Here is a 27,396-nt window from a genome sequence, read left to right as displayed (position 1 = left end):
ATGATTTTAGCAGTGGAAAGGCCATGAAAGCCAAGGCATTACCATTTGTTTTGCCACTGTACCTTAAGGACCACAGGACCTTTCTGTCTGACCTATAGCAGAAACCTTCCATCAGCATTGTTTTCCCCATTGAATGGGAGCATCTTGAAAGCAGTGACTCCTGTATTTTCTATATCAGACTTCTTTCTGTTTCCAAAACTCCACATTCCATCTCCCACCTTGTTGCCTTTATACGGACTTCTTGATTCAGGATGACTTCCCCTTCTGACCTTTACTGCTTAGAATTGTTGCCTTCTTTCTAGGCTCACCTGATTTGCTACTTCCTACAGGAAGTATTTCCTTCTCCCCCCCCCCCCAAATAACTCATTTGCTTACATGTTTAGGCCCCCAGTAGAATGTAACTTACTTCAGGGTAGGAATTGTTTTTGCTTTTGTCTTTGTATCCCAGCATCTAGCACAATGCCAAAGGGTATAAGCAATGGAGAAACAATCTCCAAACCTAGAGAGTTGGCAAGATTAAGACTAACACAGCAATAGATTAAAGTAACTACTTCATAAACACTTTTTAGGTGGTACGGGATTGGGTTGGTAGAGAAATCTGTACGCAATTGAGGCCTGATGATGATACTAAAATCTGGAAGTTAAGATTCAGAAACAGCTATGGAAACTATGAAAGTTTTCTTCCCGGGCAAAATTCCCAATGAAGTCAGTGAGGGCACTCTTTGGGCAGGAAAACAATTCCTTGCAATTTGAAGCTTTTCATTTGACTGCCAAGGACATTACCTCAAGTCTTTGAAACCTTAATGTAGATTAAGTTGTCCCATCTATTGCCCAACTATTATGGCAAGCACAGAAGTAGTTCACACCTTGTTTCAGCTATCGAATTAACACCTTGTTTCAGTTCAAGTTTCTTTTGAGCCTTGTATCAAGTCTGTTAAGAAATAGAACATGTGAACCCTAGAACTCATGAACTCTTGCAACAGGAAGGGGAGGAGTTAATGACCATATGCCATATATAAGGAGAGGTCCAGATTAGAGACCACAGAACTGAGAAGAGGACTCTTGTGGTGGCAGAGTCAAGAGGGAGAAAACTTGTGGTATCCCAGCACTCTGTTTGTCTGCTCTGTCTGTGTTGATGTTTGTTTGTGATACTTTGTACAGAAGCCCTGAGACCTTACTGGAAGCTCTGACAGAGGATTTTCTTGTTGTCTGTTTACAGAAGTTCTGGAGGAGGGTTTTGGAGATTCTGGAACTTTACCGATGATTTGTTTTGATCTCTCAAATCTTGTTTGTGGGTCTATGTTAATTTGTGTTGAGTTCTCAGACCTTATTGGTGGGTCTGAGTTGATTTCACAGGCAGAGAGTGAATTGATGATGGTGCCGGCAATGTGCATGAATATTATTGTGGCTCTGTCAAGCTTTGCTTTCCCAGAAACAGGAACTGTGAAGGACTTGAGGTGGACTGAACACTGGGAACTTCAATATGGAATGGGAACTGGATGAAGAACTGGACAAGGAGCTGTACAAGGAACTGGGAGCTGCCTGCCTTTGAACCCAGGTGACAGTTGGAGCTGGGACAATGGAAGAGAAACCATGGAAGCTGAGAACCAGCCTCAAGTCAAGCTGAAAGAAGACTTTACTTGTACACTGTGTACTAACTAAGAAGATTATGATTTACTGTGACCTAGGGGTGGAGAACTTTGACTTCTGTACTTTGTGATTGAATTAAGGATTTTGTGATTGACTAAGTGAATGTACTTTGTTTAAAACTATGTGACCACTTGGGCGAAAACTATGTGGCCATTTCAGTGATAAATTGTTGAGTTGTGACATGGTAAATGCTGTTGATTTTCTGTGATAAGTTGTAACACTGTGAATGCTATACGTTGATTTTCTGTGAATGTTCTGCTCTGATCTGTTATTGAATAGAGAGTTCACTATACTGTGTAATCAGAACCTTGAAAGCTGTTCACAGCAGCAGTCCTCTGGAAAGTTGCTCATGTGTGGCTTTACACCAACGTGGCAAAGAATCTATGCCACTAAGAGGGAATTTTTAACATTTTATCGCACTGTGTATTCCAACAAAACATCTTTTATGCTACAGTTTGTGAACAGGACAACAAATAGCCACCCTTACCCCCAAAAGTGAAAGATGAAAAATCTTTCTTCCTGAAAACACTTTTTAAATTATTAAAAAATAATTCTGAAAAGTTTTTAACTCATGAGTTTGGAATGAATGGGTAGTTTTACTCTACCTTCACATCTTTTAAAGTGGATCTGTTTTATTTTATTATTATTTTCAGTAACAAATTCTCTCCCCTTCCTCCCCCCTCCAACCTCTATCTAATGAGAAGCCAAGAGTCATACATGAAGACAAGCAAAATATATTTCCACATTAGATATGTTGCAAAAAAGCAAGAAAAATAAGGGAAAAAATGCATCAGTCTGCCTTTCTGAATCCATCAGTACTCTGTCTTGAGGTGCACAATATTTTTCATTATGAGTTCTTTGGAACTGTCATAGGTTATTGCATTGATTAGAGCGGCTACGTCTTTCACAGTTGATTACCATCACAATCAATGTTTTGGTTCTACTCAGTTCACTTTGCATTGATTCATATAGATCTTCTCAGGTTATTCTGAAACCATCCTACTTATCATTTCTTACAGCACAACAGGATCCCATCACAATTATATATCTTAACTTATTTAGCTATTCCACAATTGATGGAAATCTCCTCAGTTTCCAATTCTTTGCCATCATAAAAAGAGCCACCATAAATATTTTTGTACATGATTCTTTTCTCTTGTTTCTTTGATCTATTTGAGATACAGACCTAGTTTCAGTATTACTGGGTCAAAGGATATGCAGAGTTTTACAGACCCTTGGTTATAGTTTCAAATTGTTCCCCAGAATGACTTGACCAGTTCACAATTCCACCAGCAGTGTATCTATTTTTCCACATGCCCTCTAGCCTTTGTCATTTTCTTTTTCTATCATCTTAGCCAATGTGATAGGTATGAGTTCTTTTAATTTGCATTTCTCTAAGTTTAGTGATTTAGAGCATTTTTTCATATAATTATTGATAGCTCTGATTTCTTCTGATAAGTGCCTGTTTGACCATTTATCAATTGTGGAATGGCTCTTATTTTTTTTACAAATTTGGCATTGATCTGTTTACTAATAAGTGTGTCAGCAAACAGGAGCATCTGAAAGACCTTGCTTTCTCTGGGGAATCCTTCCATTTGAACTCTGAGCTGGATATCTTCTGTGACAACGGCAAACACTTCTGTCAAACTCATATTTCCCTATTTTGTGTCCCATTTGATACTGGTTATCTGAATATCACTGCACAAAGTTATTCCTGTTTTTATACCTTTCAAGAACTCCTGTATGATTTTGATATATGCAGGGAGATACTTTATTTTAGGCTGGACATCTGCTGTCCTAAAATAATTTGTGTGTTTGTGTGAATTGTAGGTGGACCTCTTGTGCTAGATTTATAAGAGAATACAGGCTGTTTACTATCTAGATAGCATGAAAATTGAGAAGTTATATGTGAGAGCCATCAAAGTGTGTGTGATACCTTAATGATTAGATATCAGTTTGAGAAGAATATGTATTTATACAGCATAGATTTACAAAGGATATGGGCAAAGGAGAAACAATCTCCAAGTCTGGAATTGGAAAGATTAAGACCTAACACAGCAACAGATTAAGGTAAGTAGTGATCATATGCCTTATTTCCATGATTCAAGGGGATACCCACACACTGTGAGAGAAGTAGCAATAGAGACTAGATGTATGATTTCATCAGCACAGGGAATCTCTTGGATGAGGAAACTACCCCTTTCAATGAAAACTGACACTTTCTTAGGAATTTATAATCTTAGAGAGTTGCTTAGAGCATGGAGAAGTTAAATGATTTGCCCAGCTTCATTAGAGGTAGAGCATTAATTGAGTCTTCCTGACTCCAAGGCCAGTTTCCCATTCCCTATTCCACAATACCCTCTAATAAAACAGGTACTTATTGACATGTCATGTTCATGTCCTATAATGTCAGGAAGACCTGAGTTCAAATCTAGCTTCAGATACTTACTAGATGTATGACCCTGGGCAAATTACTTAATCTATTTGCTTTAGTTTCCTCAACTAGAAAATGAGATGATAATAATAGCACCTACCTCCTGGAGTTGTTGTGAGGATCAGATGAAATAATATTTATAAAGTGCTTAGGATAGTGCTTGGTGCATATAAGGTGCTTAAGAAAAGTTGTTCCTTTTCCGCCTCCCTCCTCCCTTCATCCTACTCTATTTCTCTCCTTTCCTATCTTCCTTCCTTCCCCTAGGCTCCCCCAGATCTATAGTTTCATTGCCATTCTTCAACGACTGAACAAACAACTAACCATATAGCAGAGAAGACTGGATAACAAAGGAAATATGGATTCATAAGAAGGTCATTTGATTTAAAAAAAAAAAAAGTGACATCAGCCAGTGCAACTTATCTGATTGGAAAATACAGGGAAACACAGAGGATGAATAAGATATTGGAATATGTATTTTAAAACCACATGGAATGAACATTTTCACACTGGAACATTTATATAGATTATTTCTAATTACTACTTTCATGTTCAAATGCTCCAATGGGTGTGTGAACTCTTCAACGTGGTTACTATCTTCAATTGTACAGACCATGCTCTTACCTACAATTTATCTCATGCTATCCGTGTCTTCCCTTAAATTTACCATTGAGGTTCCATCCAAAGTGGTGGGAAGAGTGTCTTCATTCTCTTGATATTATGTGGATGTAGACTGTCCATTGCTTATCTCATTCTTGCTATACAGTCAGCCCATCTTTTTTTCTTACCACACATTTTTTCTGATAATATTACTCATACAACGACTACTGGGTAATTCTTCATATATGTAATGGGGGTCTGGTGCATGCTCAGATCAGCTAAGATGAATGTTCACACCTAGGGACCTGCTTCTGGAAGACAGCGAACTGGTATATTCTTGAATGTTTTTCACCATGCTTGGGAACAGTCTTTTTCCATTTGTTGTATAGCTGGAATTGTCTGTGACAGTCTGAGAATAAAGGACTCCACTCATAGCAGTTGATATTGTGGAAAGGGGGGTAGGGCCTGATAACTACTACCCTACTTTTAGGCCATGTGGCCCTGAAAATGGCCCCAGGGATTTTTATTTGTTCTTCAAGTTCTGATTATAGAGAGTAGAGTCTATGACCTAGAAGCTTAAGTCGTGAGGATTTGGAAGTCCAGGAATCCAGACTGGGTGTTACAGCCAGACAGTGACAGAAACTCTTAAGAGTAAGGTTTTAGGATGCTACTCCAGTGGGACACTGAACTTGAATTAGGTGGGACTAGGCTACACAGGAACTAAGTAAAGCTGTAGCCTAATTCCCCTGCCCTCCCCAGAATATAAACTGATACAAGAAGGATTTAGGGAACTGAGATATCGGGGGAAAGATTTGTATGTTTCTTCTTGCTATATCTTTGAAATAAATATTCCTTTTTTAGAAAAAGTTAATCAATAAATATTCTTTTTTTTTTAGAAAAAGTTAATCTGATGTCAAGTGGTTAAATGAAACTGGGGTGCTGGTCATGGGGTTTTTAAAATTTAGGGAAATAACTGGCGGGGGACTGAGCCAATAGCAAAGAACAGAGACTCTCCCATTCTCCTCACAATAGCAGAAAACCCTTGGGAAGAGAGATATATTTATTAAGCTCCTACTTGTGTGTTAGGTGGATTTGACTCATCTGAGGATGTGTGTTACCTTTTACCTCTCCCCAAGAATTCTCTGCTACACAAAGGAGGTGGAGAGAGTCTCTGTTCTCTGCCCCCAACTAATTATTTTCCCAAATTTTAATAAACCAATGGTGTGCACCCGAGATAAAAAGAACGGCAAAATCCAGTCCTTGATCTTAAGGTGCAGCTACTATGCATGGCTCGGCAATGTTTTGGTGTCTCAGAACACTGTAAGCTGAATAATTAGCTGAAACCGCAAATAGGGCAGCAGAAAACCCTTTCCACTTTCATTCCTTTCCTGGTGATAATTAAAAACTACAGTGACACATGTTGCTTTTATGTTACATTCATTTCCAAATAAAAGTTTCCTCCCTTTTCCCTAGGTAGCCAGCTTTCTCTTGCAACAAAGACATACAACTTTTAATACCACAGACCTTCACATCTTCAATGAAAGGAGGTAGGTAGGCACATTTTAAAAAATCTTCTCTGAAGCCATGTTTTTGCATGATGTATATACAATGTATACATATGTGTATACAATGTTCAGTTTTTCATCATTCTTTCCATTTATATTGTCACATTTATTTTGTTTTCTCGATTCTTATTTTTTATATTAATTCATAAGAATATCTACAAGTTTCTCTGATTTCTTAACAGAAATTTCTTAAAAGGCAATAATATTTCATTAAGTTCATATGCCATGGTTTGTTTAAACAGTCCCCAACTGATGGTCAACTACTCAGTTCTTCAGGGTTCTGCCACCACAAAAGTACTGCTATTAAAATTGTAGTATATATGAGAACTTCACGGGAACATAGTTTGTTAAAATAATTTGTGCATATCTTTTCCATTTCTCAGAAAATTATTTTTTCTGCCCTTAAGGAGCGAAGCCACCACACTTGGACTCTAACATATTGGTCGAAGTGATTAAAGGGGAGGCAGAAATGACCCTACAGTGAACAAAGATGGAGAAAAAATATCTAGATTGGATCAAGTATATAAAGATATCAGTGATAGAGATGCCACAATTGTGAGGGCTTTGAGAGAATAATATACAAGGTGTATAAAAGAAAGAAAGATGCCAAAAAGATGGAGAAAGAATCCAAGACCTTGTTATCAGTGATTTTCAACAATGTGCCACATCTTCACCACCTCAAAATTAGCTGAAAGTAGTCACAAATATAAAATCCCATTTGGCTTTTTGCTTGTTGATTACAAGAATGCATTTTATTTGGTAGAACAAAACACTGCCTTACAGACTTTTTTATAACAAAGTGTATCTTTGCATCAAGATCATGTGGGATTCTTTGAAATGTAACAACAGAAATGACCAATTGACAATAAATATCAGGAGAGGCACAAAACAGAAAGATGTATGAATGCCAAACATATTGGCTGCCGAAATAGAGGAAATCAAGTAGCAAGTCCAGGTACAGGAGAGATTCCTTATGGATGGTGAGGTCCTCCAGATACCCCTGTTTGAGGACATCATAGTGCTCATTGCACCAAGTGCTAGAACATTACAAAGCCTTCTCACAGATATCTGTAATTCCTCAAAGAAATTTGGTCTGTCCATTCATGCAAGAAAAGGTCAAGTGGATGAAAATATTGCACAAATTTCAACATATATTTGGATTGTCCAACAGAAAAAAATATCTGGTGCATGTAATAGAGGAACAATGAGCTGGGGCCAAAGGGAAATGGGAAGAGAAAATGTGATACATTGCTTTCGGGAAATTTCAAAGCTATTTTATTGACTCCAAACTTCCCACAATGACAAAAACTGATCTTTTCAATACTACCATTTTGCCATTGTTGCTTTATGACAGTAGATGTTGAATAACCACTCCCCCCAAAGAATTAAAATTATAAAAAAGAAAGCAATGGAGAAGTTTATTATGGAGAGGTTGAGGAAGCTGTAATAAATAATCAATGAGGAACTCTGAGGAATATAAGCAAATGGCATCAACAAGAGATTGTATGACAGGAAGAGATGGTGGGCAGATGTTATTGCAGGAGTGAGAGATGACATTTGGACAATCTGAGTAGTCTAGTGGTACTTTCATAAGGTCAAAAGAAAGCCTCCCTCCACCATGTTGTGTGGATGGCCTGGGGCAAACTGTTGGGAAAACATGGGCAAGGATTGCAGTAGAGAGATGGGCATGGATATGTTGTGATCCACATCAGCAGAAAGAAGTCCCGAGGTGATGAGATAAATCACAGATTTATCTGAGTATTTGAGGATATGATGAGACCTTTCTTTCTATCACTGACTTTCATTGAGAAGTTATCTATTTAGGAGGAGGATCTCTGTGTGAAAATCACTTTTTAAGCCTAATTCCAAATTCTTTTCCAGAACAGTTGGACTACTTCACAGTTCCACTAACAGTGTATCAGTAAAAGTCTGAATGCAGATTGAAGTACAATTTTTTCACTTTATTTTTCTTGGTTTTTTTTGTAATATGGCTAATATGGAAATATGTTTTACATGATTTCACATGTATAATCAATATCATATTGCCTGCCTTCTTAATGGATAGGGGAGCAACTAGAGTGATAAAATTCAAAATTCAAAGGTGGAAAAAAAAGAATGTTAAAAATAAATAATAAATTTATTTTTTAAAAAAGAAAAAGTGTATCAGTTTATCTGTATTCTCACAGACCCACCCAATAGTTAGCCATAGATTATTTCCATCTTTTGTCACCACTGTCACTTTGCAGAGTATAAGATGAAGATTTAGAGTTATTTTAATTTTAATTTCTCTGTTAGACATTTGGAGCTATCTTCCATATGGTTGCTAAAAATGTGCAAATCTTCTTTTGAGAACTGTTTGTTCTTAGGCTCTTGGTCTTGTATATTTGTATTAATTCTTTACATATCTTAAATATTGGGTCCCCATCAAACATAATTGATAAAAATAATTTTCCCAATAGTTTTCCTTCTTGTCTCCACCATTCCAGTCACCCTTTTCTATATGCTCCAGCTTGTCAATCAACACCCATCTGAAAATGTGGTATTGAGAATGGAATGCAATATTCCATGTGCGGGCTGATTACATTATTCCCTCTCATTGTCATTCCTCAATTGCCTGTTATTTCCCTTTCCAATTCTCTCCTTTTCCAAGTCTCCAAGTTTCCAATTTCAAACCCAGGCAAGGGTGATGTGGAAAAAAAAGAAAGAACTGAGTCACTCCAAAATGCACCAGATCCACTCTTTGGTGTCAACATTTCAAGTCACAAACCTGTTATTTGTGTGGAATTTGTATGAAATCACTTCACCCTCATTTACTGATGTTCCTGATAATCAGAGGAAAAAGATGGTTTTCTTAGTGTTTTGTAATAAAGACTAGCTGGGTATGCATGTCAGCATGCAATTCTGTGACTCCTTAGGGAAAGCTGGACAATGTTATATTCAGCATCAGTGGGGCAAATTCATCTCTGAACCCTTTGCAGGCATAAATATTATTGTTCTATAGGTATACAAATAGGACTGGTTCATAATTGTTGCAACATAATCAGTGTGGCTGTTAATACACATTATTTTTTCAGCATGAGTCATTCTGTACATTATTAAAAACAAGAATCACTGGGTTATTACCAATATTATACCGTCCATCCTAAGGGACAAAATAGACTTTCATCCTCTCCCTCCTAAACTCTTACAAGTGTCCTAAGTGGTTTCCCTGCACCCAGCCTCTCCTTTCTCTAATCCAACTTCTACACATCTGTCAAATGTATATTTGTATAGCACAGGGCTAATTGTATCATTCTTCTGCTCAAGAAGCTTCAGTGGCTCCCTCCTTTCTACAGGATGAAATACAAACTCTTTTCTTTCCATTTTAAAGCCCTTCAGAAATTTGATTCAACCTGCCTTGCTAGATTGATTATTCCTCATAAGTTTTTGTATGCTCTGGTCTACTTATTGTTTTTCATTCATTCTATGTTCTGTCTCTTGGCACAATCTGTTACCCATGCCTGGAATGCTCTGCCTTCTCACCTCCATCTCTTGGAAGCTTCTATGGAGCTAAAGGTTTAGCTCAAGTAAAACCTTCAAGAAGCCTTTCTTGATTCTTTCAGTTGTTGGGTCTGCCATCATTATCACCATCATTAATATCACCATTTTGTATTTATCTTATACTTACTTATCTATGAACATTTTTCTTCCCAGTAGAATGTAAGCTTTTTGAGGGCAGGGATAACACTAGGGCCTAACACAGTGCCTGGAATATAGTAGGTATTCAATGAATATTTGATTTATTGATTAGCTTTGTTGAATTAATGTTGGCAATTAGGCTCGGCTTTGCAGGATATCTAATTTTGTATTACAGCTTCATTTTTTAAAAAATACATCATTCTATCCTTTTCTTTGGTTGTCTACTTATGTATATACATACATATATATATGTATATATATAAATAAAAAACACATATATATTATTCCATCCTTTTCTTTGGTTGCCTAGGGCTATGGAATAATCCTGTTACTAAAATTGATGTTACTACATATTCAAAGGCCATTCTTCTCTGTTCCAAAATTTTGTTGTTTAGTATTCAAATTATGAGATTTAACCACTACATGCCTTGGAATTCTAAGGGTCAGTTGTTTTTTTTTTTCCTAGGATGAGGGACAGTTTAATTGGAATCACTGTGATAGGAAAACTGCAGGGATCCCCACAGTCTTGAAACAATAGCTTTCAGGGTTGGTTTTCTTTGGTTGTGCCTACTAATAAGCCTGCACTGGGGATACGTAGTGCTAAGTAAGAACTCTAAGTGTTATCAGCTGTCCAATATTGCTTCGTGAGGCTTTTTACCTTCTGTAGTGTTCCTGTCTTCTTACTTTGTAGTTTCAAATTTAATTTCTCTTGATCTGGCATATATTTTTCCCCCACAATTGTTAGGTTGGAGGGGTATGTGGTGACAAGCCACAATTCTCACATTTTTTTTTCCCATTTCTATTTCAGATCTTCACACTCCATGGCTATACAATTGCTCAAGATCCTAACTTGTTTCCTGCTTCCCCAATCTTTCTCAACTTACTCTCTATACTTCAATAAATTAACTTTTCTAAAACAATTTGCATTATGACATTTCTCTGCTCAAAACCTCTCAATTGCTTCTTACTGTATGCAGGATAAAAACTAAACTCTTTACCTGAAGTCCATTCTTTAATCTCCAACTATATTTACAAGTCTATCTTCCATTGCTTCCCAATATTATCCAGCTACACTGACTGGCATCTGCTTACTGTCTCCCAATCATGCCATGTGCTTTCCCTTCTTTGCTAATGGTTTCCACTCTATCTGGAATATCTGTGCCCTCTCCCCTAACCTATACCCAGATTCTATAGGTTCTGCAAAATTTAGCTCAGAATTTCACTGCTCCTTGAAGTCTTTCTTGACTACCTCAAAGTGATCTGACTTCTGAATTATTACAGGGTTTATTGCCTTACTACTCATTTATCACTCATCTTCTTTATATCTAGTACACATATGTGTTGTTTTCTGAGCTTGAAAACAGACTACTCTGACAACCTGATTCTTTTTCATGGTCCTCTCAATGCCACCCATAAAGCCATGCAGAGAATCCATAAACACTGACTGAGAGACAAGTGTCATAGTGTGGCTTGTTTGAAACCATTTTTACTATTTTGCAACTGTCCCCTCAAGATGAAAATATATCTCTGCTTCTCAGATAGGGATATTTTGATTTAAGTATTAATTCTCTATACTAAGCACTAAACACTTCTTAAGGTCATCTTCATGATCTCTAATAGGAAAAAAAGAAAACCTTTCCATTTTAAGCTAGATAAAGCTGAGGAAAGTAGTGGTAAACAGTCAAGTAGTAGAAAGCATTAAACAATGGCAATATTACACTCCTGTCTTTCCTTTTCTAGGCCCCAAACTATCCCTGAATTCAGTTATCTTTATCTACTTTCTTTAATTAAATATGATAGGTCTATACCAATTGAATATTTCTGGCTAAAACCTTCTTGATTAAATTCAATCATCCCTTTTAAGAAACACTAAAGGACTCTACTATTTTAAACAAAAGAATCCTCCCTTCCCAGGAATACCTTCCCCTGAAAAATGAGGCTTATCTGTGACTCAGTTCTACTTCATTATAAATGGGGGTAGGATTTTATAAATCTATATACCAGGAACACTTGAAGGATTTATGTGTCCATAGATATGTGCCAGTTGACTTCAGGAAGACATCTAAGCCAAAATTCCTAGCTCTTTGTATTTCCTTTAAATGACAGAGTTTATACAAATAAGTTTACAAATATGATCAGAGCTTGCAAGATTGCTAAGATACTGCTTCCTTCCACAAATCTCAATACATAGAGAAAGAAGATATTCTGCACAAGACTACTAAACAAAATATTTTGATCAAAATTCCCTTTTCCTATCTCTCCACCCTACTCTGCAGTGGAACACAAAACGTTCTGGGGAACAAATGGATAGTTTGTAGGTTTATTTCTTCTTCAGGCCACACATATTTAATTTAGAATCATAGAGGGTGAGTTAACAGTGACTGCAGTAACTATCTAGTTCAACTCTTTCATTTTACAGATGAGGAAATTAGAGTTCTGAGATTAAGTGACTTGACTACATAGGAAATAAGCTTCAGAGTATAATTTGAATTTGGGTCCTCCGACACACTTTCCTACCTGTGTAACAGCTCCTTCTCAGTCTCCTTTGCTGAATCTTCATCCAGGTCTCACTTGTGAACCAAGGGTATTCTCTAAGGTTCTTTTCTGGATCTTCTTCTATATAATTTCACTTGGTAATCTCATTAGCTCTCATGGATTTAATTATGTCTATGCAGATAATTCTCAAATCTATTTGTCTAGTTATAACTTTTCTCTTGAGCTTCACTCTCCCATCTTCAACTGCTCATGGGGCATCGTGAAGGAGATGTCCCACAGATCTTAAAATTCTTATTGTTAAGGGTACCACCAGGCTCACAGCCTCACTGTCATCTTCAAATCATTACTCCTTCTACTCCCATATCCAATTAGTTGTCCAGTCTTGTTTCTAATTCTCTAACATCTAACATCTTTTGACCACCCTGGTATATGCCCTTATTACTTTATGCCTAGATTACAATAGCTTGTTGGTTGGTCTCCCTGCTTTGTCTTTCCCTATTCCATCCATCCTTCACTCAGTTATCAAATTGGTCTTTCTAAAGAATAGGTGTGACCATGCCAACTATTTAGTCAACTCCTGTGGCTTCCTATTACTTCCAAAATCAAATTTTTCTATTAGAGTTTTAAGATGCTTCATGACCTGGCTTGCTTCTAGCTTTGTAATCTTCCTGCTTTTCCAATCCTCTTATACCTACCCCTCTATCTACTCCATGATCAAGTGTCACTGGCTTCCTTGCTAATCTTTCCCTATGACACACCATCTCCTGACTCCATGAGTTTTCACTAGCTATCCCCCCCCCATCTCTCTCCTGGAAGGTCTCAGCTAAAGTCCCCCTTTATACACCAAGCCTCCATCAGCCCTCCTTAATTTTTGTGCCTTCCCTCTGTTGATTATTTACAATTTATCATGTACATATCTTGTTTGTACCAAATTGCACATTTTCTCCCACATCAAACTATGAGAACACGGACTCTCTTTTGCCTTTCTTTGTACCCCTAGTGCACATTTGTTGTTCAATTGTTTCAGTCGCATCTGACTCTTTGTGACCCCCATTTGGATTTTTCTTGGCAAAGATATCATAGAGATTTGCCATTTCCTTTTTCAGCTCATTTTACAGATGATGAAACTGAGGCAAACAGGATTAAGTGACTCATCCACGTAGCTAAAAAGTGTCTGAGGCCAGATTTGAACTCTGGAAGAGGAGTCTTCCTGACTCCAAGCCTGGTAGTCTAACCACTATTCTACCTGGCTGCCCTTGCTTAGCACATAGTAGCCTCTAAAGAAAATGCTTATTAACTGATTGACTCGTTCCATTACACACGCGTGCATGGTCTTTCTATGGTCCCACTTATCTGGTCTATAAATAGAACCATCTGGAATTTAAATTATAAACTTAAATTCAGTCCTTAGAAATTCAAACTATAGTCCTCAGCTATCACTCCTATTTACAACGATCTTTATTGGTGGAGTCTGTGTTGTTACACATGAAAGTTCTGCTGAGGAGTAGGTTATGCATTAAAGGTTGAAGAGAGAGGGGGGAAAAGTGGTTAAGAGTCAGTGTGGCTATAAATGAGGAAAAGGGGGATGGAGCAAAGATGGCAGCGTAGAAGCAGGAAAACTCTGTGAGCTCCCCCCCATAACTACCTCAAATACCTATAAAATGTGACTCTAAACAAATTTTAGAGCTACAGAAACCACAAAATGACAGAGAAAAACAAATCTTCTGCTGAAGGCAGCCCAGCAGGCAGATAGGAAGGGTCTATCACAGCATTCTGGGAGCAGAGCCCAGCCCCACATGAGCCTATGGTTTTAGCCCCAGGGAGGCCCCAAGCAGCAGCAGCTGAAGTGAACTTTGGGAGAGTGGATCACCAGCAGCTGTGGCTGTTTCCAGAATTATCAACCCATAAATGACAAAGGCAAAGTAAAAGGTCACTGTGGAACTCTGTTGGAACTGGGGGGCACAGAGGCACAGTCTGTCCCCTGCCCCCACAGCAAGAAGCAGCAGAGGCGTGGTGGCCATGCAGCAACCTCCACATGGCTGCTTCAGAGCTCCTGGCCTGCAGATTGTAGGTGGACCAAGCAACCATTCAGATGGTAATCACTCTTGCTTTAACCTGCTTGGATCTGAATCACTGTCTTGGATAGAGGTCCTAGGGTGTGTGACCAGTGAGCCAGAGCTTGTGGTGTCTGCAGAGAGGGCGCCCAACTAATAGCTCCAGCAGCTATGAAAACCCCAGCGATGTGGGACAAAGCTTTCCTCTCTGGAAGCAGAGTTCTACTGTGGCAAAGAGCCCAAAAGTCAAGTAATTGAGTTGCAATATGAGCAAGCAAAGCAAGCACAGCAGTCAAACCTTAGATTACTTTTTTGGGGACAAAAAGGATCAAATCATGGAATGGGAGGAAGACAATGAAGTCAGAACTCCTGTGCCAAAAGCTTCCAAGAAAAATATGAATTGAATACAGGCCATGGAGGAGCTCATGAAGGATTTCGAAAATCAAGTAAGAGAAGTGGAGGAAAAATTGGGAAGAGAAATGAGAATGATGCAAGAAAATCATGAAAAATGAGTCAACAAACTGACTGAAGAAAATAACACCTTGAAAAACAGACTAACTCAAAGGGCAAAAAGAGGCCCAAAAATCCAATGAGTAGAAGAATGCCTTAAAAAGCCAAATTTGCCAAATGGAAAAAGAATTGCAAAAGCTCACTGAAGAGAATAATTCCTTCAGAATTAGATTGGAACAAATGGAAGCTAATGATGTTATGAGAAATCAAGATACTATTAAACAGATCCAAACCAATGAAAAAATAGAAGGCAATGTGAAATATCTCATTGGAAAAGCCACTGACCTGGAAAATAGATATAGAAGAGATAATTCACTGATCACCTTTTGAAAAAGATCCCCAAAAGAAAACTCCCACTAATATTATAGCCAGGTTCTGGAGTTCCCAGATCAAGGAGAAAATATTACCAAGCAGCCAAGAAGAAACAATTTGAATATTGTGGAAACACAATCAGGATAACACAAGACCTAGCAGCTACTACATTAAGGAATCAAGGGCTTGGTATATGATATTTCAGAGGCCAAAGAGCTAGGATTAAAACCAAGAATCACCTACCCAGCAAAAATGATTATCATGTTTCAGGTGAAAATATGGTCATTCAATGAAAGAAAGGACTTTCAAGCATTCTTGATGAAAAAAACAGAGTTGAATAGAAATTTTGACATTCAAATACAAGAAGCATGAGAAGGTAAAGAGGGAAAAGAAATCATAAGGAATTTATCAATTTGAACTATTTACATTCCTGCATGGAAAACTGATAATTGCAACTTATGAAACTTTTTTCAGTATGAGGATAGTTGAAGGGAATAGAAATGCATATATATGTCTATATAAGATGGCATATGTGTGTATGAATACATATGTGAGTGTGTGTATATATGTGTACAGGTATACATAGATAGAGAGCACAGGATCCATTGAATAGGAAGGGATGATATATAAAAATAAAATTAAGAGGTGAGAGAGGAATATAATGAGAGGTGATAGGGAGAGACAGTATATATATATATATATATATATTGCCTCATATAAAAGAGGCAAGGGAAAACTGTTACAATGGAGAGGAAGAACAGGAAGGCAAAGGGGAATGGGTCAACCTTACTCTCATTGATTTTGGCTAAAGGAGAGAATAACATACACACTAAATCAGGTATATTACCCTACAGGAAAGTAGGGGGGAAGGGGATAAGAGGGGGGATGATAGAAGGGAAGGTAGATTGGGGGGAGCACATACTTTTGAAAAGGGACAGGGTCAAAGTAGAAAATAGAACAAGTTGGGGGTGGGATAGGACAGAGGGAAATATAGTCAGCCTTTCACAATATATCCACTATGGAAATGTTTTGTGTAACTACACATGTACAATTGAATTGATTGAATTGCTTATCTTCTCAATAAGGGTGGGTGACAAGGGAAGAAGGCAAAGAATCTGGAATTCAAAGTTTTAAAATCAAATGTTTAAAAGAAAATTATTATTATTATTATCATTATTAGATGCAACTGAGAAATAAGATATACAGGCACTGGGGCACAGAGTTCCATCTTGCCCTACTGGAAAGTCAGAGGGGGAATGGGGGAGGATATAGGAGAGAGCAGATTGGGGGAGGGGGTATTCAGTGGGATTGCTGTTTTGGGGTGGTGGGTAGGGGAAACATGGGGAGAAAACTTGTAACTCAAAATCTTGTGGAAATGAATGTTGTAAAATAAACATAAAATTTTAAAAAAGAAATGAGGAAAAGGAAAGGTTTGTGAATCTAAATGACAAGTTATCAAGTCCACCATTTTTTTCCTATTTCCAAGTTATTTGGGGGCTCTGTCTTACAGTTATTTCAATGTTTTTCTTATGTCTACCACTAAATTACATGAGAGCAAGATTCTGTCATCCATCTTTGTGTCTTACTGCACCTAGGAGTGTAACTAAAACATATTAATTATTGAATCAACAAGCATGTATTCTTGTTACATAACTGGTGCCTAATAAATACTTGGATAATCAGTAATAATAATAACCAGTATTAATATAGTGCTATAAGGTTTGCATTTTATAAGTATCATATCATTTTATCCTCACAACAATCCTTGGAGATAGGCGCTATCACTGTCCCCTTTTTACAGATGATTGAAATAAGACAGAAGCTATATGACTTGTCTAGTGTTAAACAGCTATTAAGTGTTTGAGGCCAGATTTGAACTGAAGTCTTCCTGACTCTGGGTCCAGTGTTCTGTGCACTATGGCACCATCTAGCAACCAATGATTACATAGAATAGGCCATGACTAAAATACCCAAGACCCAAAGATATCATAGTGTCCCTAAATTCCTTGCCTATCTTCCTAAGCTTTTTCATGTTTATTACTGAGAGAAGAAAATTTAAGAAGCACTCAAATGCATGGTATATTAGACTATACTTGCTACTAATGGTAGTACCAAAGGTAATTTTGTGAGAATGTATGGTCTTGCTTCCCTCTATATTAACTTAAAATTTAGAGATTAATTGAGCAATTAATAAGCTTTTATTAAGCACCTACTATGGGCCAGGCACTGTGCCAAGCACTAGGGATACAAATAGCGGCAAAGCACAGACCCTGCTCTAAATGCAGAAAACTTTCTCTTAATAGCCTGACCCGGATCTACCCTCCATTAATTTTGAGTTACAAATTTTCACCCCATCTCTTTCCTTTTCCCCATCCCAAGATGGCAAGTGTACTGTGTACTTATTTTTGTTATCTTGATATTAGATCCTTTAATCTTCAAGGGCATTCTAATAGCTCTAATATAACAGTATATGAATTTTATACTTGATTCATGCCCTTGATTTTAAAAGATTAATGATTATTATTCTTTTAGATTTTTTCTTCCATTCCTATGGCCATTCTTTGGGTCTTTTCTGGCTCTAGTCTTATCTCTTTGGAGATGCAATGAGCAGCATTTTACATCCTCTTCTAGGCTGGTACAAACCTACCAGTGAGAACTTTTCTCATCTGAAAAAGGAGGTTGCTTAAACAAGGTAATCTGAGAACCTTTACAGCAATAAAGCCTATGATTTTATAATCTTATTTGAGACTGTTGACTCTGTCATGAAGCCACACATTTACTTATTCTCCATAATTCAGATTTACTTTGGTGCTTTCCAACAAAATAATGACAGGAATATTTATGGAGATATGGTGGTCATTGCTGATGTGATACTTTGGAGACTGAACTCACACAAGGCACAATATTAATGCCTGTTGCCATTACTTGAGGCTGTCATTTGCTACTGGATCAAAGCTGTGATTTTATTGGTATATTGGGAATTTCCAGTAAGAAAACCCCTTTTATCAATGTTGAGTTGCAGCTGCTCTATTATATATTGTCTTAGAGAATTATCTTCACTGATGACAAGTGAAGTGTCTTGCTCAGCATCACTGATTTGGCAGGATGTGAAAGATAAGAGATCAGAACCCAGGCCTTCCAGACTCTCAGGCTAGGTCTGTATTACACCACATTACTTCTCACCATCTACTTGTCATGCACATATTTCTTAATTACCCTGATGCTGTAGATTAATGATGAGAGTTCGGGGAACTTGGCTGATTAAAAGGAGGAGTGTGGAACAATGGAGAATCTCTAGCTTCATGCTGATGGTGAAGATATACACTATTTAAGCTACTAGGCTTAAAATTGCACTAAAGTTTTGGGGATGCCCTGTATAATAAAAATAAATAATATTCATATGGCATTTTAAGACATGTAAAATACTTTTATATGGTCATCTCATTTGATTCTCATGACCTGGTTATGTACTATAAATACTACAGATATTAATATCCCCACTTTCTAGGCAAGGAAACTGAGGCCTAAAGAGGTTAAGCGACTTGCTTAAGATTCAATTCAACTCAAATATTTATTGAGTGCCAAGGTCCTTGTGATGAATCATATAAATAGCAAGTTTTTTGAGGTCAGATTCAATGACAGGTCTTCCTCTATCTACCAGACCATGATGACGTGTTTGGTTAATTATGCCACCAAGAACACATGTTTGTGGAAACTGTTTACAGCTAGAATAGATACTAGAAAGAATTTAATCCAACATCATTTTGCATATAAGAAAACTGAACTAAAGTGAAGGAACCTGCTTATACATCAAAATAATGGCAGATTCAGGACTTGAATCCCCTGACTTCCAGTACAGTATTCTTCCCCTTGGAGTACACATAGGTCTATCATTTTTCCTTGGTCAAAGAAGAGACCTCTCAGATCTGAGATGTGCCTTAGTAAAGACAATTACAAGAAATAATTTGGTTTCCAGGTACTCAAATGTGGATTGTCTTTTCTTTGCTCTATAAAGACAGTTTTAAAAGAAAATTGAGAGAAATAATAACATTATCTAGAGAAGAGATACAGCATATTTGTGTCAGAATTTGAGTGTACTCTACCATAATGATGAATGGAACTACCATTTTTACTCATCTCACATTACAACCCTTCAAACTTATCAATTTTGACAGTTATTATTGATGTTCTAAAAGTAATCCATGCTTAAAATGAATAAAACATACTGATTTCTTTCTCTTTTATACTTTAACTGACTTAAAGTATTGAGTGAAATAAACTACTGAAATGTGTCTATTTCTGATATGGGCATATTTGCTTAAATTAACATTAAAATATAAAAATATGCCCCAAAAAGGACCTAAAAAGAAAAAAAATCTTGTTTATGGAAAAATACTAGTAAAATGGGCAGAGATTATGCAGATCAAATTTAGAAGTTAAATATTTATTTCAGATTTGGCAATAAATTAAGAGAATATTTTCTCTCAGTGAAAAGATAGTAGTTCTGCACTAATCTTTGCCCAAAGCCACAATCACCAAATACACTGGAAATATAGTTAACAATGCCAAATGATTTGTGACAGACACATTTACTTTAGTTTCTCCTTCTGGCTCTTTCTTCTTCCCAATGTCACATTTCTTGCCATTCAACACCTGCCAGTCCCTCCAAGTTAAATACTTCTATAATTCCAAACCCTGTGAGCTACCATGAAGATTTTGTGGACCGGAACTAGATATTTTCACATGTGTAATCTACAGACCCTGCAGTGCCAGAGTGCATTCCAGTCCATCATCAGGGAAGTTCCTTTTTCCTTGGTTAGTTGATTGGGGGTGAGCAGGTCAGTGAATATGCCAAAAAATCAAGTCAGCACTGAGAGAACCATGTGACTTAAAGGAAAGGCATTAGAATCATTCTGGAATCTTCTTTCTTTCCTTTAGTTCACTGCCAATTTAAAAAAAGATACTCACTGATGACAATCTCCTAAGGGTGAATTCTAAGGCCTACTGCAAAAAGCATGAATCAGGCAACAGTGTGAGAATATGTTATTTTAACTACCGAAATTTATGCAAAAAAATCAGAGAAAAAATATCACTTTGTCATATCACAGAAATATCACATATCACAGAAATGACCAACAATCCTCAAAAACTCTTTTTAAGGTGAGCCCTCTTCTTTCATATAAGCCCCAAAAGCCCCAAGGACTTGGGCCAGCATTTCAGATTACCAGATGCCCAACTGACACCCTGAAAAAGGAAGGAACAAATGAAGAGGGGAAAAAAAAGCAGAGCAGAACAAATGGGGAGATGAACAAAAAGTTTTTCAAAAATAAGAAATGCGGGAGGGGAAAGGAAGTGTAATTAGATTTTTTACACATGTATATTTAAAATCTATGCATATGTCCTGCCTTTTAACATTTAAAAAAAACTATAATTGCAAATAATTAAAAAAAATGTTCACTTTTTAAAAAGGGTCACCTGTGTCATGTCTGGATTGCAGTAGATCCATTAACAGAAATTGTATTTGAATAGCACCTATTTCTGAGCCTATTATAGAAAAATTATTGTTATTGTTATTATTGCTACTTACTGATAATGAACTATTTTTTTAAAAAGGGTCACCTGTGTCATGTCTGGATTGCAGTAGATCATTAACAGAAATTTTATTTGAATAGCACCTATTTCTAAGCCTATTAAAGAAAAATTATTATTGTTGTTATTGCTATTTACTGATAATGAACTATCATTATTCCTACCATATCATCAACACCAGAGATAATGCCCTGGAGAAATTTCTGCCCTCGGGTGCCAATCTCTGACTTGTGAATATTTCTCTTGGAGTATTATTTCAGGAAAGTTCCACTCATGCTTTGTATCACTCCCTTCTCTCTAGCCACCTCCCCAACAACCACTTGGGTGGTGACTGCAAGCTTTCCTATTCCTCCTTGCATCTCTCTGGAGCCAGCATCTACTCATGAAACCATGAACCATGATTAAAATCAATTTTACCATTGTTCTGGATGGGTTTTGTCAATTTACTCCTATATGACTTCACTCTTAACATTCTTTTTTTTTTTTTTAAATATGGAACGCTTCGCAAATTTGCATGTCATCCTTGCACAGGGGCCATGCTAATCTTTTCTGTATTGTTCCAATTTTAGTATATGTGCTGCCAAAGCGAGCAAAAATATTTATTTATTTTGCTTTTTGGAGGGCAATTGGGGTTAAGTGACTTAAGTGACAATTGGGGTTAAGTCACACAGCTATTAAGTGTGTCAAGCGTATGAGGCAGAATTTGAACTCGGGTCCTCCTGAGTCCATGACCGGTGTTCTATTAGCTGTGCCACCTAGCTGCCCCCACTCTTAACATTCTTGTAATGGGGCAGCTATGTGGCATAGTGAATAGAGCATTGGCCTGGAGTGAGGAGGAGCTGAGTTCAAATCCAGCCTCAGACACTTAACAGTAACTAGCTGTGTGACCCTGAGCAAGACACTTTACTCCAATTGCCCTGCCTTCCCCTCTCCAAAAAGCAAAAAAACATTCCTGTAATTTTCAGGACCAAAGTGTTCCACCCTGGTTACCAATCCTCTATTTGAATTGCTTGCCCATTAGAATGTAAGCCTCTTGAAAGCACAGACTGTCTTTATTTCAGTGTTTGTATCCCTCACACATATTTTTCATTAATTCATTGATTAATTGGAACAAATAACATCATAGCAGTTTTTCTTCTATAGATAGGAGTGGCCTGAGCAAACAGGCACTATGTTTTCAGAATATTATAGAAAAGAAGAGGTAATGAAAACTTTCCCAGACAGTTAGTATTCTTTATGCCTGTTCTTTGAGAATAAAGTCTAGGGAAAAAAAGCATTATATTAGGAGTCTGATCATCCAAGTTTAACCTTTTGTTTAGATATGTGACCTTGTACCTCTGTTTCTTCATTTGTTAAAAAAGAATGGAAATAATAATAGTTACACTACCTCCTTCACAAGGTTATTATAAAGAAAATTAAAGTGCTATGTAAATGAGATATATCTTCTATACCAGCACCTAGGAGTATTTTAGGCTTCTAAACAAAGAAGTCAGAAGAAGGATCTTGGAGTATGTATAAATAATGAATTCTGGTTTTTAAAAAGGCTATGTATTGTTTTTTGTTTTGTTTTATAAATTGTTATTTTATACGCAACACAAAAGTTTGCTAATTAAACAATCAGTTTGGTGAATTATCTTTAAAAAAATGAAGAGTCCTTCTTTAAAGAAAATAATCATCCCTTGATTAATTTGTTCCTGTGAATTTACATTTCCCCCCTTATTAATTTTGTTTAAAATAAGTCTACAGTAAAAAAAAATTGTTAGGTTTTGGTCTTTAAATTATAATAAGACAAAAGTTTCCTTTCCAGTTGGGTGTCTATATTAAATGCAGTCAAGGTCAGACTCTAAGTAACATAAATCTTAACTTTTCTTTCAACACCTCCCCTGAAGTATCCTGCTAAGACCCCAGATTACTACCCACTATGCAAATCTCCCATGTCCAATCTGGGAATGGCATCTCCTGTGGAATCATGAGACAGGACAGGGAACTGCTCCCTCAACTCTGTCAGCCACCAATGCTGTCTGTATCCAGTTAACTTCAGGTATTTAAAAACTGTAAGAGTTGGCAGACTACTGGATGGAGCTCCATTTCAGGAAGACCACCTGACTATAGGAATATGTATAGGACATCCTGCTCTCATAACAGAGAAACGAGGTCAGAGAAGGGAAAGAGGTTATCAGAGCCCTCCAGAAAAAGGTCTAAAGTTCAGGATCAGGTTTGTAAAATAAAAATTATTTTAAAATTTAGATCTGCTTTTATTTGTGTAAAGAGTGTTTTATAGTTGTATTCTTACATTTTCTGCATATGTCTTAGGAATTAGACTCCCAAGTATTTTATATTTTCTTTTTTGAAAAATTAATTAATTTTTAGTTTTCAAAATTCATTTACACTTGATTTTGAGTTCCAAATTTTCTCCCCATCTCTTTCCTTCCCCCCCACCCTGAGATGGCATGCATTCTAATTACCCCTTCCCTCAGTCTGCCCTCCCTTCTATCACCCCCTCTCCCATATATTCCTCCCTCATCCCTTAATCTTATTTTTCAAATATCATCCCTTTATATTCAACTCACCCTGTGCGCACACTCTGTCTCTGTGTGTATGTGTGTGTGTGTGTGTGTGTGTGTGTGTGTATTCCCTCCAACCACCCTAATATTGAGAAAGGTCTCATGAGTTACAAGTATCATCTTTCCATGTAGGAATATTAACAGTTCAACTTTAATAAGTCCCTTATGATTTCTCTTTCCTGTTTACCTTTTCATGTTCCTCTTGATTTTTTTAATTTGAAAGTCACATTTTTCTATTCAGCTTTCGTCTTTTCATCAAGAATACTTGAAAGTCCTCTATTTCACTGAATGTCCAGTTTCCTCCCTGAAGTATTATATTCAGTTTTGCTGGGCAGGTGATTCTTGGTTTTAATCCTAGTTCCTTTGCCCTCCAGAGTATCATATTCCAAGCCTTTAGATCCCTTAATATAGAAGCTGCTGGATCTTGTGTTATCCTGATCATATTTCCACAATACTGGGAACTCTGGAATTTGGCTACAATATTCCTAGGAGTTTTCCTTTTGGAATCTCTTTCAAGAGGCAATTCGTGGATTCTTTCAATTTCTATTTTACCATCTAGTTCTTGAATATCAGGACAGTTTTCCTTGGATGATATCTAGGTTCTTTTTTGGATCATGGCTTTCAGGTAGTCTAATAATTTTTAAATTCTCTCTCCTGGATCCATTTTCCAGGTCAGTGATTTTTCCAATAAGATTTTTCACACTGTCTTCTATTTTTCATTCTTTTGGTTCTGTTTTAAAATTTTCTGATTTCTCATAAAGTCATTAGCTTCCATCTGCTCCATTCTAATTTTTTTTTTTGCTTTTTGGAGGGCAGCTGGGGTTAAGTGACTTGCCCAAGGTCACACAGCTAGTTTTTGTGTTAAGTGTCTGAGGCCGGATTTGAACTCAGGTCCTCCTGACTCCAGGGCCAGGGTTCTATTCACTGCACCACCTAGCCATCCCTCCATTCTAATTTTGAAGGAATTATTTTCTTCAGTGAGCTTTTGGACCTCCTTTTCCATTTGTCCAATACTGTTTTTTAAGGCATTCTTCTCCTCACTGGCTTTTTGGGCCTCTTTTGCCATTTGGGTTAGTCTATTTTTTAAGGTGTTATTTTCTTGAGTATTTTTTGGGTCTCTTTTAGCAAGCTGTTGACTCATTTTTCATGATTTCCTTGCATTACTCTCATTTCTCTTCCCAATTTTTCCTTTACTTCTCTTACTTGATTTTCAAAATCCTTTTTGAGCTCTTCCATAACCTGCGAGCACTTCATATTTTTCTTGGAGGTTTTTGATGTAGGAGCTTTGACTTTGTTGTTTTCTTCTGGTTGTATGTTTTGATCTTTTTTGTCACCAAAATAAGATTCTATAGCTGATATTTTTTTAATGCTGTTTGTTCATTTCCCCAGTCAAATACTTGACTTTCTAACTCTTTGTCATGGTACGACTCTGCTTCCAGTGGGGGTGGGGGTGGGGGTGGAAGTGAGTGTTACTATCCTAAGCTCCAGGGGTTTTGTGCAGTTGTTTTCAGAGATACTTCTAGGAATCTGTAAATTTTCAGCTCTTCCAAGGTGGTACGTTCAAAGGAAAGGTGTTTACTCCTCTTCTGGCCTGTGCTCTGCTGTGTGAGTGACCCTAAGTACTCTTTTCTGCCTTGGAACTATGAGGAGAATTCTCTCTCTACCATCACTACAAATTCCACCATGCTAGCACCCCTCCTTTCCCCAGGACCACCCAGATCCAAGGAAGGGCAAAGCAAGAGAATCCAGCCTCTGAGCCAGCAAAGAGATCTCTGCAATGCCCTTTTGAAAAGCTGTTTGATCCCCCCAGTCTGTGAGCCCAGAGCTCCAGAAGAAGCCACTACTGCTGCTACTGATCTCTGCAGGCCTGGGGCTGTGGTCAGACCAGGCTTCTCTCTCACCCAGGTCCAACAGTTTTTCTCATTGACCTTCTGTGCTGTCTTTGGTGTTTGTGGGCCAAAACGTCTGGAAACTGCCACAGCTGCCAGTGATTCAGTCCCCTGAAGCCAGCTTTGGCCCTGTCTATGCCAGTGCAGACCATGCCAGACTGTGCTCTGATCCCAGCCCAGTGCGAAAGAACCTTCCTGTTGACCTTCCAGGCTATCTTGGGCTGGAGATTTCACTCTATCATTTTGTGTGTTCTGCAGCTCTAGAATGTGTTTAGAATCATTTTTTACAAGTAGCTGGAGGGGTTTAGGTGAGAACTCAAGCAAGTCCGTACTTTCACTCTGTCATCTTAGCACAAAAAAAAATTTTTTTTTTAAAGAACGTTGAAGACCATGGAGTTGATCTAAAGAAAATGTTATTTTGTTAGGAAAGTTCACGTAATGATGGAAATTATTTTTCTATCATTATACTTGTCTATTTTCTTAAATATAATAGAAATATATATTTTGTTTATATCAAGTTTATCCTCTTCCCCTTCTCTTCTATTCATCTTGGCTAGATGAAAAATAAAATATTTTTGCTTTAAGGTATGTATATGTGGTTTCCCCCTCCCCCCAAGCACACCCATCCCCCAAGATCTACATAATATTATGTATTATATACATATGTATGTATAATAATATCTACATAATATTCAATCAACAAACACTTATTAAGCACCTACTATCCCTGGCACTATGCTATTCTTTGAAGATATAAATACAAAGAATGCAAACCCCTCCCTCATTTAAATCTAATTCACTTGCAAGTCATGGCTTCACCTTCCTGAAGTCATGGTCCTCTTTGAGAATGAAGGACAAATAACAAAAACCAACAAAGAACGAAACAATCCAGTGGATAAAGCATTGGGTCTAGAGTCTGAAAAACCTGAGTTCAAATTCAGCCTCAAATCCTAACCAGCCGTGTGATAATCGGCAAGTCTTAACCTCTGTTTTCCTTAATTTCCTCAACTGTAAAATAAGAATAAAAATAATAGCACCTATCTTGCATCACTATTGAGAGAATCAAATGAAATATCTGTAAAAAAAAAAAATCCCTTAGCTCAGCGCTTCACCTTCACCAACTGCCCCTCCCTTTTTCTCTCCCTTCCTCCCCCTTCTCTTAAGGAGCTTACATCCTACATACCCAGCTTCTGACATAATTATTGCAATGTACATATGACCATGTTATTCCTCAAATTTACAATCCCAAAGCCATAAAACATATTTAATGTTCCTCAAATCATTTTTCCATAGGAAATTAAGTTTTATATCCATACCATCAAAGGATAAAATGACTCTGATGCACAAGGTATATAGTTTTTTCCCCCTGAAGTACAGTAAAAACAAAAACCAAAATAAAAAACCATCTTCAGATAGTAATCATAACAGAGATTTTTTTTCCTACACAATGAATAAACTTTTTAATTTGAGAATTTTTTAGTTGTTTTTAGTTGTACCTGACTTCATGACCCCTTTTGGGATTTTCTTAGCAAAGATAATAGAAGTGGTTTGCCATTTTTTTCCCCAGTTGATTTTTACCAATGAGGAAACTGAGGCAAATAGGGTTAAGTGATTTGTCCTGGGTTACACAACTAGTAAATGGAGAGCTTTGAACTCAGGTCTTCCTGACTCCAGGTCTAACATTCTATTTACTGTGCTATCTAGCTTTGAGAATCTGGTTATAGTTGAGAATTTAGGCTATATTTACTTTACCTAATATTTTACCTAATTTTACTTATTATAGTCATAAAAGCACCACCGCTATCCAATATCATAGTCTTCTTGCAGACATTTTAACAACTAATGTAGCTAAGTACTGTAGAATGCCAGGACATCTTGTAGTTTCAGCTGTAGTCATCCTTGTGACATCACAGCTGGAAAAATCAACAGATACTTATTAATGTGTGCTTTTTAAAGTTCAATATAGCCATGGTCATGAAATTGCCTTTATATTCTTTCTTTCCCTTCCTTCCTTCCTTCCTTCCTTCCTTCCTTCCTTCCTTCCTTCCTTCCTTCCTT

At 37.2% G+C, this 27,396-nt stretch overlaps 1 protein-coding gene and 1 non-coding gene across 2 annotated transcripts in view; both read right to left on the bottom strand.

Moving 5' to 3' along the window:
* Window positions 1–27,396, bottom strand: part of ADGRV1 (adhesion G protein-coupled receptor V1) — a 718,949-nt gene that overhangs the window by 227,014 nt on the left and 464,539 nt on the right. The gene's annotated exons all lie outside the window — the stretch shown is intronic.
* Window positions 21,372–21,478, bottom strand: LOC138159232 (U6 spliceosomal RNA). Its single transcript, XR_011167834.1, has one exon. It is a non-coding gene; the product is annotated as a U6 spliceosomal RNA (small nuclear RNA).

Source organism: Petaurus breviceps, unplaced genomic scaffold (assembly GCF_028583685.1).
Source record: "Petaurus breviceps papuanus isolate PSGF00001 unplaced genomic scaffold, PetGlider_PUasm1.0 175, whole genome shotgun sequence".
In the NCBI taxonomy this organism is placed as follows: Eukaryota; Metazoa; Chordata; class Mammalia; order Diprotodontia; family Petauridae; genus Petaurus; species Petaurus breviceps.
This window is presented reverse-complemented; position numbering and strand designations above follow the sequence as displayed.